General features: G+C 53.8%; 1 long non-coding RNA gene across 1 annotated transcript; it reads left to right on the plus strand.

The window, feature by feature from the left end:
• Window positions 1-9,601: 9,601 nt before the first annotated feature.
• LOC106723799 lies at window positions 9,602-10,539 on the plus strand. Its single transcript, XR_001359519.1, has 3 exons — window positions 9,602-9,807; window positions 10,221-10,315; window positions 10,448-10,539. It is a non-coding gene; the product is annotated as an uncharacterized LOC106723799 (long non-coding RNA).
• The last annotated feature ends 2,004 nt before the right edge of the window (window positions 10,540-12,543 follow it).

Raw genomic sequence — 12,543 nt, forward strand, 5'->3', positions numbered from 1 at the left:
GATACATGCAGACATGTGATGAGACAATGGACTCCCCCTGGAATTTCTCACAGATCAACGTGCCAGACACAGATACCGGCTTCTTCTCCCTGAATCCACATACCCCCACGCAGATGCTGACTCATTCCTGAATACCTGGCTGACCCTCTGAATACCTCAGCTCATGTCCCCGCCCCTCACCCAACCGCAGTATAAAAAAAGCGCCCCCCTCCATGTTGGCGTGAATCCACGTGCCCTGTCTTTGGGGTACGTGGGTCTCCCGGGGACGCAGAATAAACTTTCCTTTCCTTTCTTTTCTGATTCACTGGACTCTCTATTTCTTGCGCCGCCTCCTGAGCCACCTAACCTAACAAGAACGACCTGGACAGAGTGGATGCATGGTCAGACAGTTGTGAGTGAGACACATGCGAGCCAGATGCCACGCAGCCATCAGACCCCCTGCCTGTCCTCTTCAGAGGAGTTCACGCCACGTTCACTGGCCTAAAGCCAAATCCTGGAGCAAGGTTTTTCTGAAGGCTACATTTAGGCTGCATTCCTAACGCCTAAGTATTTCTATTCTGCAAATGCCTTCCTTTTGTATTTTTACCGAGAAATGCCTCCTCTTTTCTGAAATAGCGGCACTGGTGAAAGAAAAGGTTGGCCCCACCCCCAACATTTTTGGTGTTTGCCTTGGAAATGTCCCCACTGTGTGGACCCCAGTGTCTGAGAAGAGCTGTCCCAACAGGGAGGCTCTTTTGGGAAGAGAATGGGCTGATTTCCGCGGCCAGCAGAGGGGGCCCCAGGAGTGCCTAATGCCCTTGGCTGGGCCCCACACAAATTCGGCTCTTCCCTCTCTCAGCCACTGGGGGTGCCCTTAGTTAGCGGGGAGATTCGGGGAGACTCACCCGGTGAGGATTCCTTTGGACATTTTGAACTTTGAAGTGTCTGCCTGAGTGAAAGCCTCCTTGCTTTGACTTGGTGGTTCGTCTGCTGCATGTTAAAACCTCACACCGCAGGCTGTCGAAAAGCAAAAAACAAAAATGTCCAGAAATTCTGACTCTGCCGGCCAGCGGTGGGGCCCAGCCTCAGACCCCTTCTCCTCCTGCACGCCTTCCCCGTTCTGATTCTACTGGCTGAGACCGCCTCCCAGGCAAACTGGCGATGGAAGGTGGTTGTTCATAGTTTTTACAGAGTGTTTTGTTTGGGGTTTGGTTTGTTTACCTGCGGAGGCAAGAGTCTGCATCCCATTCTTAGCGGACAGATTTCAGCAGAGCGAATAGGAGCAGAGCCTTCCGGCCAAGGCAGGAGGGCTGGGGGCAGCGCCGTCCCCCTGACGCGCGGGGACTGGCACAGCGGTCTTGGGCCTCTGCAGACGGCGCCCCATTTTCCTGACTCCCCTCTGTCTTAGGCAGACCCACCTGGGAGCCTGGGGCCAGGCGGCGGGCCAGGAAGCAGCGAGAGCGGTTAGAGGTGCTGCCTTTTCCAAACTCGCATGTGATGGCTGTCCAGACGGCTTGCAAAGGTGTTTCCAAATAATAATCTGCTCAACAAAAGCAGTTTATGCAAGGCGAGAGAAACCCCAAATGAGTCACAAGGTATTGGGCGGGGGAGGGGGGGGTCCTCCCCCGGTCAGAATGAGTAATCCCTCTGAGAAGCTACACGCCATCTACAAGAAATCTGTCTCCAGGGTGAGGGTCCAAAATAAGGAAAAACTAGACAGGAAGGCTTGGCTAAGATGCCCGCCTGGGGAGGACTCACAGGTAGGACTCCTCCCCCAGGTGTGCAGAAAGCTTCGTCCACTAGCCCTTTACCCAGAACCGGAGGACAGGGGCTCCGGGTGGCTGGCTTGGGGCAGCGGTGCCAGGGGCCAGCAGCACTCCCGCACCCCAGGCTCGGGGAACGGGTATTTGCCCTGGCAGGTGGGGGTCCCGCCTCGCAGCTGGGAGTGTGGACGCGGCTCTCTGCTCCAAGTAGGATCCCCAGTCAGTGACAGCTCAGCTCAGCCTCCGTCCCGGTGGCAGAGGCAAGCGTAGTGGGTAGCTGTCCCACAGGCCTGCTCACCGCCCTCGTCGCCTGCCCCTTTCCTGAGAGCACTTTCCTTTCTCTTCTTCCTCAGGAGAGCTTTTGTCTCTCAGCATCGCCTCTGGACTCCGCAGCCCAGAGAGTCCCAACCTGCAGACACACCGGCGTGCAGGCCGCTGGGCCTCCTCTCCGCCAGGGCAAAGTGGCCGGACAGACGGGAGTTAGACCTGCAGTGTCTGGGAAGCTGTCACTCAGAGACATCAAAACCCCAGTTTTTTACAAGTCCCGCTTCTTTCACTCAAGCACAGGGGGTCCTACTCAGTTCAGAGGTCCTTTTTCTAGTGGCACAAAGAAGGAAGCCTGTTCCTAAAACTATTGATGCGCAGAAGGAAGGTGTACAACGAGAGAAAAACCAGCCTGGAGCGCACCGGCTCCAACCGAAGGAGGCGGCCAGGGCTTCACATAAAATGACCGCTCCCGAGCCCTGTGTCCGGGGCCTGGGGTGGAACTCGGCTCCATGAGCACCCGTCGCCGTGAAGAAATAAAGATGGAAGCGACAGTGCATTTAAATCAGTCACAGATGAAGCCTGGCTCCCCCTGAGTCTCCAAGTTGTAAAAATTGGTTCCAATATAATTCTGCCCACATCAAAAGCCAGGCTCGCAGGAGGCTTGCAGGCAAGCTACAGATTACGTTTTTAAAGATTGGCTCATAATTATAGGCTTAATTAATTACACGAGGGATTTGTCCTTAAAAAGGTGTGTAAACTGTGTCCTGTTTGCACCAGGTGGTGGCCTGTGGGAAGGAAGGAGCCCATGTTCTGAGACCTGTGAACACGGGTCTGTTAGTCGGAAAGTCCATCTCTGCTTTTTATAAGAAATAAAGAAGCACAGGCTTTTTAGGGGCAGAAAGTTAGGCCAGGGCAGAGAGTGGACTTGAAAATACAAGCTTCCACCTTAACTTTCTCCCAGGTATAAACTGACATGCAAATCGTGGTGTGAATCGTCCCAGAACTTCTTGGACAAATACCTGCAACAGGTAGATCTGTTTTTCTTGTGATGTTGACATTCTGCCTGCGACTTGCTCTCTCCACCGAGCACACATCCTAGGCGGCAGCACCCTTTCCCCGCGGCTGCTTGGCATTCCGTACAAAGCGGGTTCAGTTTGAAGAGGGTATAGTTCTGTTTTAAACCTTGTAGGTGTCAGATCTCAGAAATGGGTGCACACACTCAACAACTCGGGGCAGGGCGAATGAAGGCGGCCTCAGGCTCGGGGTCCCCAGGGGCTCGGGGTCCCCAGGGGCTCAGCGCCTGCTCTCTGCTTCTCTCGTTTTGTTGTGATGCAAACACGCTCCAGACGATACCTGTACCCGGGCCACGAACAAGGGGAACGTTCAGCCCGTGGGGGCCGGGTTTTACTTCTCTGGGACCTGAACCGAGATAACTTTTTTTTTTATTGTTTTATTGCTTAAAGTATTACAAAAAGTATTACATATGTCTTCTTTTTTTTTTTTCCTGCCCTTGACAATCCCCTGGCCTCCCCTACCCCCCAGTGTCTTATGTCCATTGGTTATGCTTATATGCATGCATACAAGTCCTTCGGTTGATCTCTTACCCCCCTCCCTCCTGCCCCCCAACCCTCCCCGGCCTTCCCGCTGCAGTTTGACAATCTGTTTGAGGCAGCTCTGCCTCTGTATCTATTATTGTTCAAAAGTTTATAATGGTCTCTATTATCCATGAATGTGTGAGATCATGTGGTATTTTTCCTTCATTGACTGGCTTATTTCACTTAGCATAATGCTCTCCAGTTCCATCCATGCCGTTGCAAATGGTAAGAGTTCCTTCTTTTTTACAGCAGCATAGTATTCCATCGTGTAGATGTACCACAGTTTTCTAATCCATTCATCTACTGATGGTATTATTGTTCATAAGTTTATAATGGTCTTTATTATCCATGAATGAGTGAGATCATGTGGTATTTTTCCTTCATTGACTGGCTTATTTCACTTAGCATAATGCTCTCCAGTTCCATCCATTCCGTTGCAAATGGTAAGAGTTCGAGATAACTTTTTTTAAACCTCAGAAGCAAGTTTCTCCCTTGATGTTACGGACTGTTCTCCGCGGGGAGCCAGGCGCCCGCCCCTCCTAGGCTGCTGTGACCGTTCCCAGCCTCCCGTTCCCAACCCCCCCAGGAAGGTGCCTGCATGTCCCTTTGCAGGCCGGTCAGGGTCTCCTTGCTGCATCCTGGCAAAGGACAAGGGGCCGTCCCTGGAAGTGATGGAGACGAGGTGCCAACTCAGCCAGGTTTAAAGCAGAAAGCCCCGTGTCCCGGGGACCCCCTTCGTCCGGGAGAACCAGGACGGTCGGTCCCCCAGTGCAGAGCTGTCAGTGCCTTCCTGGGAGCTCGGTCAATGCCAAAATTAGGGAGTTAGTGGACGGCTGGAGAGCCCTCCCCAGAAGGCAGACGTTGGGGATAGTGGCGCTGTTGAGGGCTGGTAGCTGCCTTCATGCAGGGCAGCTGGATCCACACTGTAGCTCAGGACAGAATGGCCGTGTGTGTGACTGGCACTTAGCAGGAGACGAAAGAAAGGGCATGCCGAGGCATTGGCGCCGTGCCTGACACTTTGGCTGAGGCTCAGGGCCCCCTTCCCTGTAATTTGTCTTCAAGGTCGGCCCCTCTGACCTTCAACTTCTATGCGTAATGTGGACTCTAAGATCTCCGACCCCGACTTTGAGATCTGGCTCAATCCCAAAGGAATCCACCCAGAACCTGGGCAGAGGCCCGGCTGCCGGCAGGCTCAGACTCGACCAGGCTTTGCCTTTCCCCAAGGCACGCGAGAGATGAGGCAGTGTGACACCCAGCACCCTCCACATGGCCCAGCCCCAGCCCGGCAGGGAGGTTGGGAGACTCCATACAGGGAGGCTGATTGGAGGCCCAGGGCTCCTGCTCACTCCCATGTGGCCTGGGCCCCAGTCCTGCGGGCAGCCCTGCGCCCTCCGCCTGCTATCGAGGCAAGCACCCAAATCGCAGACCTCTGCCCACGCTGGAGGATCTGCTTATGTTTAGTTACCCCCTCCCCTTAACAACTGATGCACTTTCACAAGATAATGCCATGTGACGAGGGTATTGTATTTTCCTGTCTATCATCAGGAGATAAAAATTCGTAGCCTCCTCTGGATCAAAACATGCAAAACATTTGCCATTCTTATTGTTCACATTTTAAAAAATAGTCGATGACCCAGCACTTAAAAATTAAGAGATCACCTTCTACCATCTAGATTTATTGATGCTCCTAAAAAACAAAAAAACCAAAACCCCAACAAACAGACAAAAAGGAAACCAGTGGGGCTGGCTCCAGCAACCCGCCAGGGCGGAGGGGCAGAGGCCTCCCAGATGGGATGTGGATCCGCCAGTTGCCACACTCCGCACCACTCCCTATTGCTCCACGTGGCCTCTGTGTGCCCTGCAGTGTCAGTGAGCAGACTGAATCTCCTGACACGCTCCTCTGTGCTTGGGGCAAAGCAGCTATGCTATGTGACCTGTGCCATGTGTAACTGGAACTGCTAAGTGCCTAGCCAATATCACCTCTCCCTCCCTCTCTCCCTCCCTCCCACCCTTCTTCCTTCCCTCCTTCCTAAGAGAACTCTGCTTTTATTCTGAGTGGTACTGTGCTAAATGACTTTATTCCTAGACTAAAGGCCCAGTGCATGAAATTCATGCATGGGTGGGGTCCCGAGGCCTGGCCGGCGATCAGGGCCTATTGGGGCCATCTTGCCTAGTCCCGATCGGGACCAGGTCGGCCAGGGGCCTGCCAGCTGCTGGGGGGAAGGACAGGGGGAGGGGCCGTGGGAGGTTGGCTGGCTGTAGGAGGTTGGCTATGGGAGCACACTGACCACCAGGGGGCAGTTCCTACATTGAATGGCTGCCCCCTGGTGGTCAGTGCGCATCATAGCGACTGGTTGACTGGTCATTCCCATCATTCTGGTCGTCTGGTCGCTTAGGCTGTTATATATATATAGATTCCTTGCAGGTAGAAGTGGTCCTGAGAGGTGAGGAGAAGGAAGTCATTGCATGGGCTGCTTGGTAAGCTCCGTAAAGGCGGGCTGACTCAGCTGAGAAGTGGGCCCTTTTTCTCAGGGCGACACCCTTGCTCCTTTCTTCTGCTGGAGTAAGTCATGATGGCTGGAGCTCCAGCAGCCGTCTTGGACGGTGAGGAGGCCTAATAGTGTAGTCTCAGGCTAAGAACGAAAAGCAGAAAAACAGAAGGAGCCTGGACTCCCAAAGAAGGGGCGTCAGTGCCGGTCTGCCCGTTCCCCTCCAGGTGTCTTTCACATGAGAAGGAAAGGGGCTCACCTTGGTTAAGTCACTTACTTGAGTTCTCTCTTATAGGCAACCAAATGTAATTCTGGCAACATACTTCTCGCCTTCATTTCCCTTCCGCAGGGATGTATGTTGCAACTCACTCCAGGTGCTTATATGGTTTCTGGCCTTGCAGTTTGCATCTAGCATCAAAGTCAACACCTGTGCCCAGGAGCTGGCGAATCCTGGTTCCTACAGTCCCCACTGCATCTTAACACGGTCGTTTCATCAGACAGTCACTAAGAGGTGTTTTAAAAAGGCTGAAATGGAAATGTACTTTATTTCAAGAGCTCTGGATTGCTTCCCTAGAGTCCTGGGACCTTCAGGATGGAGCGCTATGGCCCGTGCTCTGTACCAACATCCAGACCACCCACCCTGAGCCTCCGAGCGCCCTGGCCTCCTCTCGGGACCCTGGAACTTGGATTTCGTCCTTAGACTGAAGCAACCCAAATATTTACTTAGGGTTAAGTTTTTCATTTGGGGCCCATGGCATATTTTTCTGTAAGGTCTTGGAAAATTTTGCTCTGGATTCAAGAAAATTTTCTTTAGTCTCTAGAGTAGCAGGGCTGTCCCACGGAACCGTCTGGGGCACGGAGCTGCCCTGCACGCTCCGCCCACTAGGCAGCCACTGGCCACATGTGGTCGTTGAGCTCTCGAAAAGTGGCCAGTGTGACTGAGGAATGGAAATTCAAATAATAATACATTTTATTCGTTTAAATGAAAACAGCCACGTGTATCTTGTGACCACCGTATTGGGTTGGTTGGCTCTGGCTTCTCTCCTGGAGATGGTTGGGATGCCCCTTGGGGTTTTAGAGCAGTGAGCCTCCTGCCGCGAATCCCAACACCTCCGCTTCTCCTAGACCCCAATTTGGCCTTGTTCCCTGGGCAAATCTGGGGTCCCACCTCGCTCCCTAGGAGTGCCTGCTCCTCCTCTGAGCGGCAATCCCCTCCGCACACAGCCTGAAGAGCTGTCCTGAGGGCAGTATTAAAGGACATGCCATATGCAAATAGCGTCTGGCAAGTAATAGTTGCTCAATGAAAAGAATAAAAGGTAATAGTTGCTCCCTCCCTGCCCTGATTTCCCGTTATTTGAATTCAGGCTTATCTCTCCTCCCTCCTCCCACAGATCAGCCCTGGAGGGCAGAGTTCTGATCCTACCTTGAACCTGGCCCAGCGCTCAGAGCCATGGGGAGATCAGGGGACAGCTGTGGAATGGAATCTGCCACGGGTCCTGGTGGGACGTGTCCTGGGGGTCGGTCAGGAGTACCTCCCACCTGGGTCTCAGCCCAGGAATGCTGTCTCTACCAGATGGTTTGTCCTTTTTCATGTGCCTTTCGAGTTAACCTCTCTGACTTTGAGAGCCAAAGGCCCCAACCTTTGGGGTTGTGCCATTGCCCTGGGGCCATGTTTTTTTCTGACACAGGCACTCTGATCTTGACCCTTAAACTGAAGACAATTGAAGGGTTTGGTATGGATTCCATAGGAGCGAAGTTTAACAAAATAATTCTCGGGTACGTGTGCTTGGTGCCTGCTAAGTGCTTCCTATGAAGCATATCATGACATTTTCAAACGCCCTATCATCGTGCCCATTTCACAGGGGAGAGACTGAGGCTCACAGAGGTTAGGTAACTCCCCAAGATCACCCAGCGGGAGAGTCACAGCAGCAGGACTCGGATCCAGACTCCACAACCCCCACTCAACCACCAGGGGACCCTCTGCCTGCCCAGGCTCACAGGGCAGGCTCCCTCCAAGTCTTCCCACCCCTGAATCGCGACGAGGAAGGTCACGTGATCATTGCTTGGCTTGTTCCCCGGGCATAAATATTTTGACGTAGGTCTCATCCTGGGAGTAGGATTCCAGATGAAATACAGACGCACAACGAAACTTGACTTTCCGATAAACAGTGAGTCACTTTCCTGAGTGTAACCGTGGCCCGTGCAATATCTGGGACACGCTTATACTAAAACAACTACTTGCCGCTTGTCTGACACTCACAGCACCTGGGCACCATGCGCTTGACCCACTCTGTCTGGCGGCCCAGCAAGGCCGTGTGTCCCCCCGCCCCCCCCTCCCCGCATCGGGCGGTGGGTCTCCTGGTCTCCTGTGTCTGGCTGTTGCACGTTAGGCAGGTCGCTCCCCATGCACATCTGCGTCAGAACCGAAGGAAAAGGAAGTGAGGTCTCCCAGGAAGCGACGAAGCCCAGGGCTGCCGACTGGGTATGAATTCACCGCACAGTCGCCTGCTCCGCCAGCTCTCACCTGTGCTTTGCTGCCATGGTTTGCCGACGGGGATGGCAGGGCGGGGCCTGGCGCCTCTCATTTGCTGCCAAGATTTGGGGCTCCCAGTTACTCTTGTCAATCTTGGGTTTAACCATTTAGCAGTTGTAAAGAACTCATTAAAAATGCCGAAATTTATTGGAAACACCTCCCGCCCACTGGGAGGTAGGCCAGCCCGGAGCCCTGTACCCACCTCTTCTGTATGAGCCATAATGAAACTGCTGACTGTAATTTTACAGGATGGGCTGGGAAAGGGTGTGTGTGGGAGGGGAGCAGGAGGAGGGCTAAGGAGGAGAGACCCTGCAATTCCAGGGGCCAGGCCTGTAGAAAGGCGATGCCTACTGCTGACCCCCTGCTCAGACCCCTGCCCACCGGGGCGCAGACTCGGCCAGCCCCTGCCTCCCCGAGGCTGGCCTGCTCGCTGGGGACCCCAAGCTGCTGTGCCTCCCAGGGGTCTCTCCTTTGTGAGGACATATTGTCTGGATGCTCTACCCACCTACCCTGGCACGGAGCACACTGCCTCTGTGATTGGCCAGGTGACACGCAGTGATGGAGCCCCCGCCAGGCATGGGGGACACAGTGATCAACAGGCTGCCCTTTGCCGGCTCCACACCCTCAACTTTACCTGGCGAGGCCCCTATTATGGGATGTGGATATTGCACCCCAATGTTTTCTTTATGTCATAATTCTGGCATTTTCATCTGATCCCTTCTGGACCTCACCCACCCCTTTTAGATCTAGTTTGAGTTTTGTGGGGCTTGGGGGCTATTTCTTTAGTCTGGCTCCCAGGTGTGAGATGAGATCACAGGTAGGGAGCAGCTCTGATGTCCTGTCACCTCTCCCAGGCCACCCTTCTCTCTGCTGCTATCCTGGCCCCTCTGCCTTCTGTTCCAAGCACAGCAACCAGAGGGCGCTGTTGACACCTAGATCGGACCAGGTCACTTGCTGGAACCCCTGAATGGCTCCTTCTGGCTCAGGGTGACAGCCAAAGTCAGCGCAATGACTTCTAAAGCCCCCAGAGCACAACCTCTCAACTCCCGTGGGGCAGGAGGCTGGGGCGGCCACAGCCCGTGACCTCCGGCGGCCGGGAATCCCGTCCGAGCTGCTGCAGGATAACTGCGCCTTCCGAAAATTAGAACCTCAATCTCATTTGGAACACAGATAGAAGAAAGGTCAGTCCCGTGGGGAACTGCTTCAAACCAACCTGGGAAAATGTCGTATTTCACAGATGTCACTTTAAAAACATCTTAGAATTAGTTTTTTGTTATTATTGAATTTTTTAGGTGGGGGGGAGGGAGAGAGAGAGATAGTGAGAGAAAACCATGGATGTGAGAGAGATGATCACAGGTCAGTTGCCTCCCAACCAGGAATTGAGCCCGAAACCTAGTTTTGTGCCCTGACAGGGAACCACGCCCTTGGCCTCCCGTGCACAGGGCAGCGCTTCCACCGGCCGGGCCGGCCAGGCCTGGAATTCTTTAAATGTAATCTCACCTGTTGTTGTTTTCTTCCTTTTTTGAATATTGTTTTTTAATTGATTTTTTAAGATTTCATTCCTTACTCATTAAAAGTTTTTTTTTTTTAAAAGATGGTGACAATGAAGAATTTGAAGACATCTCCAGCAAAATTCTCACTCAGGGATCGTGTGTTGTCATGGCAGTCATAAACTCTGACATAAACCAGGTACATTTATGGACGTAAGTTCACAGTTTTCCTTTAAAAGGTGACAGGGTTTGAGTGGAAAGTGTTAAACATACCTCAGTATTAAATACACCCATAATCCTCTGTGTTTGGTCCTCCTTATCATAATTATAGGGTCTGGTAAGTGATTGCATGCCTTCACCCCGCGCCATGCGGCTGTCCCCATGCCTGTCTGCTTGACCCACTGCACTGTCTACATGCCATCGGTCCTGTATGCTTGTCGCCTGCGAGGGGAGGGGCTCTCTAGAGAACAGAGGCCAGTGCGGCTCCCGGGGCATCCGTCCGTGCAGGGCTGAGTCAGGGGAAGTGCTTAGACCCCGGGAACCCGGGCCTGCTGCAGGGGGTGGGAAGGGAGACATTCAGGCTCTCTTCAGAGCATGCAGCAAACAGCAGCTCATCTTTGGTCTCTAACAGGGACCCGGAGACCCATACCTGCGGGAGGCCAACGTGCAGGGCACGCCGAGCCCTGTGCTCAGACTGTGGGCGCTGTGAGCTGGGCGCACACGTTCAGCGCACACTTCCACTGCTCTCAGCACCCGGCATGCTGCGGGCGGCCAACGGGACAGAGCCTCCCCCCTGGGACTCACACATAATGACTCCCTGGCAGGCCTGTTGGTGCTGCATATGCCCGAGCCCACTTCATCCTCTCATGGGCCCTCTGAAATGGGTAGGAATGATCGGAGAGGCCAGGAGGCCACCCAAGGCAGGCGGAGGGTCCTGGGGTTTGGAGCACGTGCTAAGCTGCTGTGTCCCAGGGGTGGGAGTGGAGGTGGCACGGGGCGCGAGAACGGTGTCTGGAGTCGGGCATCGTCGGAAAGGCCCAGGTGCTCTGAGCTGGGGGTCCTGGGCCGGGAGCTGCGTGCTGGGGCAGGACCACGCCATGCTCCCGCGTCAGCAGTTTCACCCCCGCGCTTCCCTTTCATCCCAGGGAACCTGGCATTATTCCTGCGAGATAAAGATCAGCCACGCAACCCACTCCAGATCCCAGCTGGCGGGGCTGGGCCGGCGCTTGGCTCCAGGCAGTGGGCGTGGAGCTGGGCACAGCGGACACAGTCGGGAAGCTCCAGGCCGACGTTTTGCAAGCATATCTTTCTGGGAACAGAGTCCACCATCCTGGGAGGATCTCTGGCGAGCTCGCTGCCTTGTTTCCGTGCGAGGCACCGGCGGGTGGGCGGTTGTGGTTTCATTGCGCCAGTGTTTGTGTTGGAAGCGTGAACTGTGCACAGGTGTTTCAGGTAGAACCAAATCCCCTTCCTCTTTCTTGAGGGCGATTTCCAACAACTCCCACAGGGCCGTTAACCGTCGAATTTCAGAGAGACTCCCAACCCTGTTCTCCTCTATCCCCTCCTCTCCTCCACCCCGGGGACTCCAGTTAGCTCTGCAGGCATCCACACAGAATTAGAAGATTCACGTTTAATTCCTTTTAACTTTAAAATAAATAAACTCATTCTCTGAAGACTCGGGTGTCTGAAAAGTCTGTCCTTGGGCCATCGTCAGGAACGTGGGCGCCGATGAGTGGCCGGGACTGGGACTCGGTGAGTGTCTGTGGGGGTGGAAGCTACAAGCAAGCTAAGTGCTCGACAATGTGGAGATGGGCGCCGATGAGTGGCCGGGACTCGGTGAGTGTCTGTGGGGGTGGGAAGCTACAAGCAAGCTAAGTGCTCGACAATGTGGAGGCTGGCATGACGGCCAAACCACAGGAAGGAACCGGCCTGGTGCAACCACAGCAGCGATTGTGTTCCAGGACAAAAGGGCATGGGAAAATCCTCCTGGTTGGAAAGGAGATGATTAAAACCTGCCTTCGAAGCTGTGAGTAATGAGAGGAGTTTGTATAGTTCCATCTCAGATGTGGAGAGAGAATAGAAGGAACTGTGCTAAAATAGTAACGGGCATTATCCCCGGGTAGCGGAATTTTCTTTCCTTTGTTATATCTTTATTTTCCAAAGTTCCACTTCAATAACCTTGAACTTCAGCTAATAATCAGGAACAAAAATGTTATTTTAAAAGAATGAGTGTCTCTTTGAGTGGCCTGAATCCGAGCGATTTTCTGTTCTCGTTTATTGCCCTTTGGCTTCCAGCATAGGCTACTCCTCTTATAAAGGACTAGAGGCCTGGTGCACAAATTCATGCACAGGTGGGGTCTGGCCCGCCCACCCCATGGGGGCTGATCGGGGGGGGGGCTGGCCCGGGGGGTGGGGCTGTGGGTAGTT

Source organism: Myotis brandtii, unplaced genomic scaffold (assembly GCF_000412655.1).
Source record: "Myotis brandtii unplaced genomic scaffold, ASM41265v1 scaffold647, whole genome shotgun sequence".
In the NCBI taxonomy this organism is placed as follows: Eukaryota; Metazoa; Chordata; class Mammalia; order Chiroptera; family Vespertilionidae; genus Myotis; species Myotis brandtii.